General features: G+C 44.8%; 1 long non-coding RNA gene across 1 annotated transcript in view; it reads right to left on the bottom strand.

The window, feature by feature from the left end:
- Positions 1 to 491: 491 nt before the first annotated feature.
- Positions 492 to 7,813, bottom strand: part of LOC129674596 (uncharacterized) — a 90,503-nt gene continuing 83,181 nt past the window's right edge. Inside the window, exon 3 of the long non-coding RNA XR_008719813.1 lies at positions 492 to 1,968. This is a non-coding gene — a long non-coding RNA (uncharacterized LOC129674596). The remainder of the gene's footprint in view (positions 1,969 to 7,813) is intronic.

The raw sequence follows: 7,813 nt of genomic DNA, 5'->3' as shown, positions 1-7,813 counted from the left end.
CTGAGATCTGAGCCAATCTACAAGCAGTCGTAGGCTTTCCAATGATGGTGTCTCGCTAGTCTTGCTAAGGGCCTGGCATGAGATCCAAGCTTTTGGACCAGGTTCTCTCTTCCTGTAATAAAAGCATTAGGCAGGGGCCATGTGAGATAGCACACACCTGTAATCCCAGCTCCCAGGAGGTGGAGGCAGGAGAATCACAATCAGAGCCACCCTCCTGAAACATTTTAAGTTTGAGACTAGCTTGGGCTATATGAGAAACTGTTTTAAAAGTCTTCAACCAAAACCACAAAGAAATTGGGCAGAGAAACCCAAGGGCACTGAATGGCTGCAGCCAATTTTTGTAATGAAAACTGAATGAAGTGAGCTGCTTGGTCCTGGTGTTGGTCTTACTCATCTCCAACTTCCTAAGAAACAAATGTTTCTCTCTCTGTCAAGACCTGGTGTTTCTGCTTTTCCTTCTAATACCCTTTCAATAGACCTTTTTAAAAAAATTCATCAGAGAGAGCTTCTGGTACTTGAAATGCTAATTAAAATACAAGCAGTGCCAGGTAATCGGGGCCAAGAGACTGTAGGCCTCCGGTTCACTGCACCCATCACTTTGTGTTAGACAGGCTGTGTCCCTCTTGATCAAGGCACTTTTCCATTCATTGGTGTGATTTCTGGGCACAGTATAGTTAGAGTAATTCTATCAGTTACTTTCTCACTGCTTAGACAAAATGCCCGACAGAACAGTACATCAGAGGGGAAGTTTATTGCAGCTCATGGTTCAGAGGATGCAGTCTATGATGGTGGCATTAGGAGCTCACTGCCATCTAGCCAGAGCAGGATATATAGAGAGACAGACACTGGTATGCTGGTAGTCAGCTGGCTTTCTCCTTTCCTTTTTTTTTTTTTTTGAGTCCAGTGCCCTGGCCTGTGGAGTGTTCCTGCCCTCATTCAGAGTAGCCTTCCTTCTTCCCTCCAGGATGCTCCAAGCCCTTATGTGGATGTAACAGCATTCCTGTGTAACCTGTGTACATCCCCCACATCCAATGGAGATACACCACAGATGTTACACTGTAGTTTGGGGGGGGCAGTGTCAGGAAGGAAAGAGTCTGCATTTTTTGGTACAAATGCAATTTCTATTGGAAATTTTCAGTCAGAGTTTGGCTAAGTCAGTAGATGCAGAGCCCACTAATCCAGAGGGCAAGCTGCTCATTTTGTTGTGGAATCATTTGTTTAATGTCATCCTCTTCCATGATGTGAAGGACCCATGAAGATGAACATATGGAATCTTCCAGTAAGCCACCCAAGATGCCAATTTGCTGAGGCTGAAGCTGGAAAAGTCACCGACAAATCAGGACAGTGGCCACTTTGTTAATGTGGGGCATTATAGGAAAGCTTCAAGCACCATCCATTTTGGCCACTCCAGAAATAAACGGCATCTATGTATGTATGTATACAGAAAACAGAAACCTACTATGTACCCTACTGGGCAGAAAGAGAGAATTCAAAGGAAGAAGTCCTGCAGCTTGGCAGGAACAGACTGCAGGGGCTCAGGGAAGGCGGCTGAGAATCTGGGTGCAGCACACAGGTGAGGCAGATCCCCATCAGTTTAGGAGAAGTGAATCAGGGCAGTGCTCCTCAAAGACTCTCTGATGACAGGCACATCTGCAGGAGAAACCTTCAGAGGGTACAGAAGAAGGATCAGAGCCCAGATTGGTGAGTTAGTCAATTGTTTCTTCCTTAATTCTATGCCAGAGGACGGGGCTAGCAATTTCCTTTCCCATCTCAAGCGCAGCCATCTGCTCTGTTCAGCAAGCAGAAAATTCACCTCCAGAAAAAAAAAAAAAAAAGTGCATTTCTTTGTGGCTATGTAATGAATTCCACATTTCCACTCCTTGTGAAGATCAGTGATCCAGTCCATCCCTTGTGGCTTTCCTTTGGGGGTTTTTAACCCTTCTCCCAGCAGGCTGTGGTGGCACATACCTATAATTTAGGAAGTAAAAGCAGAGGGTTAGTGAGTTCAAGGCCAGCCTGGGCTACACAGTAAGAAAAGGGCTAGCCTCAGGGCTGAGATATAGTTCCCGAGTGGTGTCTATCCAGTGTTTTCAAGGCCCTGGGTTCCATCCACAGCATTGAGAAAACAAAAAACAACCCCACTGCATAAGCAGATAGGAGAACATTTATGCCCAATGTGCCCCCATCCTCCAGATTGTTGCACTAAAGCCCAACTCCCAGGGTGTTGGTATTAGAGGAGGGAAGGGGATTGGTGCATGATGTGGAGCCTTAGGAAGAGATTGATGTCTTTATGAAAGACCCTGAGTGCTTCCTAAAGCTCTGCCCCTTGTGAAGACCTTGCCAAGAAAAGGCATCTATGGGGCCAGGTGTGGTGGTGCACACTATTAATCCTAATACACAGAAACCAGAGGCAAGCAGATGTCTGTGAGTTCAAGACCAGTCTGGTCTACTTGGAGACTTAGAGGCCAGCTAAGGCTATATAGTGAGACCTTGTCTCAAAAAATTTGAAAAGGAAAGACAGAAAAGGTGCCTCTAAACATGCAAAGCGATTCCCCTAGACACCAAGCCTGCCCATACGTTGGTCTTCAGCCCTTGAACTTTGAGAGAGCAGCTCTTGCTGTTGAAGCATGGGTTCACCCACTCTCTGGGGCTCTGCAATAGAACACATCTTCGGAGGAAACCTCACAGATGTTCAGGGCCTGGAACTGCCCAGGGAAGGATCTTTCTTAACCGAGCAGTCCCACTTCAAAGCAGGTTACTGGTCTTCCTGGAACAATGTAAGAAGCGGGGGCAGGGGTTGGCAATCTTTAATCCTTTTCAAGGAAGAACTAGATTATGCAAAAGGAGAAGTTTCTAGAGAGAAACAATGAAGTAAAGGACTATGAATTTTGTGGTAAGGCAGCCTTTTCTTGTCTATATTTTCTTTCAATTTTCATTTATCAATAAGAAAATTTTTCCTCTGGTTCAAACTGTTTTTAACATTTTTGAAAAACACTGTGCCTCTCCAAATTTCCCTCTTAAATGGAAATCAAACAGGCCCAGGACCTAAGCCCAGAGTATTTGATGGGCAGCCCTAATTCTCCATAATTTAATAGCATTGTTTTAATTTCATGGTATTTCTTTTTATGGTCAGCGTCTATCTACAGTAGGTGGAACCAGCTTTCTATTCACGGTGATGAGTAACTTTCCCTTTTGAAGAAATGTATTTTAAGTTTTCAACATGAGGCAAGCCAAAGAAAAATAATAAAGCAAAGACTAGACCATATGGTCCGCAGCTATGGCAAAATCATCTATGGCTTTAAACAACTGAAGTTTGAAAATGGGATTGGAAGTCAGAGGGACAGCAACACTCACTAGAGCAGATGTCACGGCTGAAACAGAAAAGATGCCTTATTAGACGAGCCAGGACAGACACTGGGCAAAGCTAGGGGACTCTTCACATGACCCTGACAGACAGAAACCCCTTGATGTGATAAAGAACAGATCTGGTATTGAACTTGGCCAAGGACCCTGCTCCTGGGTCCAGATGTCTCCTTCCTAAATAAAATGAGGCCCAGCGTGTTTGTGTCTGTTTCCTGTGAGCAACTACTGCAGCTGCAGTGATGGTGATGATGAGGGTGAAAGGCTAGTAGTGACAGCTGTTGCTCAGTGAGTCTGTGCTGAGTTCCTCACACTTCTGTGCTTAAACCCTTACCCATGGCACTGTTTCAGGTTTGCTCTTTTCATGTATTGGTGAGATAACCCGGGGATGGGACCAAGTGCAAAGATTAGATTCCTGTATGTTTGTTCCTATACACTTTGTGTGCACATGGCCTGTGGTTGGTGTTAATCACCAACTTCAGAGAACCTGAGTAATCTGGGAGATGGACTATGCCTTGGAAGTTATCTTGATCGCATTCATCGATGTGGGAAGCCCTGCTGACTGTGGGATCCCAGACTACGTAAGTAGAGGAAGAGAGCTCAGCAGCTGCATGCATTCTTAGCTCTCTGCCTCTTGATTGTGGATGCCGTATGACCAGTAACTCAAGCTCCTGCTACCTTGACTTCCCCACAATGGTGGACCTGTGTGTACCAAAATAAACCTTTCTCCCTTAAGTTGCTCTTTGTCAGAATATTTTACCCAAACAACAGAAAAATAAAAAGACATAGCCTTGGGATAAATTTACACAAGTATTTAAAAATACTTTCATGCATAAAACTAAATTTGTGTACCCTTCATCATCAGAAGTCAGACATGGGATTTTCTATTTGTTGCATCATGATAGTGCTTAAGAACCTTTAGGTTTTTAGAGTATTCTGAATTTCAGATTTCAACCTGAAAAGCCAATGCAGGTAACAACTGACATTTAAGGACCATATACACTGTTCTAAGACTTCTTCACACCACTTCTTCATCCCTTTATTCTTGACAACCACCCCAGAAGGCAAGAATTATAACTCCCACTTTACAGATTAGAAAACTGAGGCAGAAAGGAAATGTGTAGGTGTGATGGCTATTCTTGGTTATCAACTTGACTACATCTGGAAATAACTAAACACCAAGTGGCTGGGTACACCTGGAAGGTATTTTTCTTGATTCAAGTATTTAAAGTAAGAAGATCTACCCTAAAAGTCTGGATCTTTTGCGGTGGGAGGATCCACCTTGAGTTGGGACCATACATTTGGGTGGCATCCTGTATAAAGGAGATAGAAGAAGTAAGTTCTTTCTGGCAGATTCACTCCTTCACCAGTCTTAGAGCCTGCTTCTTCGGGATTCTGGCATATACTAAAGAGCAGCTGAGACACCCAGTCTTGTGGTCTGAACAGCCACTGAGTTCTCAGACTTGCCTTTGGGAAACAGTCATTATTGAAACAATAGGACCGTAACTTGGAAGCCACTCTAATAAATCTTGTTTATATATATTATAGGCTCGACCTACCAGTTCTGTTTCTCTGGAACCCTGGCAAGCACAATAGGCTCCATCTGTGATAGGGTGAATCCCAGTGCTTCCATTCTAGCCCCAAAGCCCACACTCAAGTCATCACACTGTGTGTAATGATAGAGCAAGAACTTGTCTTACAGAGAACTCACAGCTACTAAACTGTCAAATCGGTGGAACTACCTCCCAAGTGGCAGTTCCCAATGGCAAAGGACTTCACTTGAGCAGATAACGTCCTGCGCATCTTCCATGCCAGGCACACCACCCTTCCTTCAGGCAGCCACAGCTGGGAGCTACAGGCTCAGACCTACCATCCCCCAAGTGGAAAGGTCACCCCACAGTCTAAGGGCTTTGGTTGAACCACGAGCTCAGGCTGGTTGTATAGAACCTCAAGTCTATTCCCTCTTTTTCTTAAGCCTCTGCATCCGCCAAACTCAATTTCTTCAGCTATGCAATTGAACTCCTCCCAATTGGCTGAGCTTAGAGGGTTCCAGCAAAGTTCAGAGGAGATGGTGTAATGAGAAGCTCAAAGGAACTGAAGGCCCTTGGAAATGAAACTGTTTTTTATTTTTATTTATTTTTGCTATGTTTTGTTTTTTTTTCTGGGGGGGGGACACTGTTCTCTGGTAAGTTTAGTTTCAAAGTTGGTATCTCAAGTTCAATTTAATTGACATAATATTGTTACATATTTTATGGGTACAGAGTGATAATTCAGTACATGTGTATGATGTATGGTGAAACTATGAAGTTCGACCCTGTCAAAGCAGAGGGGAGAACAGGGGTGTGGAGGTGCTCTCTCTCTCACCGAGAATGCCTGAAAAGACAACTGAAAGGAAGAAGGGGTGGGGTGAAGAAGGATTTATTTTACTCATAGTTTGGTTCATCACAGTGGGAAGACACAGGAAACAAAGCAGTTTACATCACGGTGGTCAGTAAGGTGACCAGCCTCCTCCAGCAAGACTCTGCTTCCTAAGTTCCCATTCACTACCCAGGTGACAACACCAGCAGGGACCAACCCTTCATAACACCAGTAGCCTTTCCCAAGGAGCTTTCATGTCCAAACCATAACCATGATCACCAGCTAGGATGCACAGAAGAACTGGGAATAGAGAGAAGTTGGGTATGAGGGCTCCAAATCCAGTTACATAAGAGAAGGAAGCACCATAAAGTGCCTGGGGCTCACAATCATGGATGTGTTCCAAAGTGCCGGGACAGAGTAGTGCATGGGCTCTCGACACACAGGAGGAAGAAACATTTGAGGAACTGGAGACACTCTGGTGAGTTCTTTGAAAGTAAAAACGATTATTAGTTTCTAATGACAACAGCTGGAGAGTCATGGGACAGGAACAAATAAAAATGGCTCCCTCTCCTACTACTCATGGGACCCACTGGTGCATTTCCTTCCAGGTACAGGGATATACTATTCTGAAAATCCAGCACATTTTGAATGAAGTACAAAATTCCTTTTCTTCCTCCCCACCCCCACCCTGACAGGGTGTTACTATATTGCTTTGCCTATCCTGGAACAGACCACCCTGGCCTTAAATGCAGTGATCCTCCTGCCTCTGCTTCCTAACTGCTGATATTAAAGGTGTGCACCACCATGCCTGACCTACTCCTATTATTATTTTTAATTGTGTATGTATTTATATGTAACAAAGTTAAAGAAGAGGCTATGAATTTGGATAAGGGAGTATATGGGAGCTGTTCAATGGAGGAAAGGGAAGGAGGGAAATGATATAATCTCAAAATTTAAAAATTATAATTAAAATATAGAAAATCACAGCAAAATGATAGCATTGGAGCATTGGTCTTAATTTTGTGGTTCTGTCATTCAAGCAGGGAGTGGGCCAGATTCACTGTTAAACAAACATCTGTGGAATGGTAGGAATGGCTGCTTTGTTCACATCCTTTCTAGCGTGTGTGGAGTCTCACCAACTAGACTGCTGCCAGAGCCAGCTTCAGACCTCCCTTCGAGCTTAGTGCAATGCTCATTAGAGAGGAAAGATGAGTGGTCCCATGTAACACCCATGCCAGCCCACCAGGGAGATGCTAGGCTAATGAGTCCAGCCACTCATTGGTTCCTGTGTGCCAGATTTTCGGGACCAAGAGGGTTTTCTGTGGGACTTCATTTAATCCCTCATGTTATCTCTTTTAAAGATTTATTTGTATTTTAAAGTGTGTGTGTGTGTTGTGGGGACTCAGGAGTGCAGGTTCTGATCAGAACCCCTGGAGCTGGAGTTATAGGTGGTTGTGATCTGCTTGAGGCAGGTACTGGGAATCAAAGTCAGGTCCTCTGCAAGAGCAGTGCTTGCTGTTAAAGGAGCTGCCTCTCCAGTCCCTCATCATGCTATCTTGATGACAAGGATTCTTACCACTGAAGAAAAACAAAGTCAGGGAGTTCAGGAAACAACCTGAGGGAGGGTGGAGGTGCAAGAAGGGAGCTGGGGTGCAGACAGGATCTGCTATCATACAAACTACAAACTGTAACAATTCTCTTTTGTATAAAAGGAGGTAGCTTTGCCTTCCAGCGATCAGCCTTCTTTCGGAGCCTTTCAGGGTTGAACCGAGGCCTTGTGGTCACTAGATCAAGGATGATTGGAGACGCCAGCCTCCCAGAGCTACAGCAGAGGAGCGGTTTCTATTTCTAGTGCACTCGGCCATCTCCAGGGAAATGCCTCTCTGCTGCTTCAGAGTCACAATGCTCTTGCCTTCCTCCAGGCCCCATGACTCAGCACATAGCTCCAGAGGGCTACCTGCACTTGTAGCCCTGTTGGCTGGGTGACAACGGGAAGGAAGAACTGGAGCTCTCTTGGGCCAGCTCTCCACTGAAAATCCTGCCACACACTCTTTGCATAGGTTGCTTTCTCCCCCTTCCTGGGCTCTCCCAGAGT

The sequence above is a fragment of the Psammomys obesus genome, unplaced genomic scaffold (genome assembly GCF_907164565.1).
Source record: "Psammomys obesus unplaced genomic scaffold, mPsaObe1.curated_primary_1811, whole genome shotgun sequence".
NCBI classification, from domain to species: Eukaryota; Metazoa; Chordata; class Mammalia; order Rodentia; family Muridae; genus Psammomys; species Psammomys obesus.
Note: the sequence above shows the minus strand (reverse complement) of the source record. Positions and strands in the feature narration are given on the sequence as shown.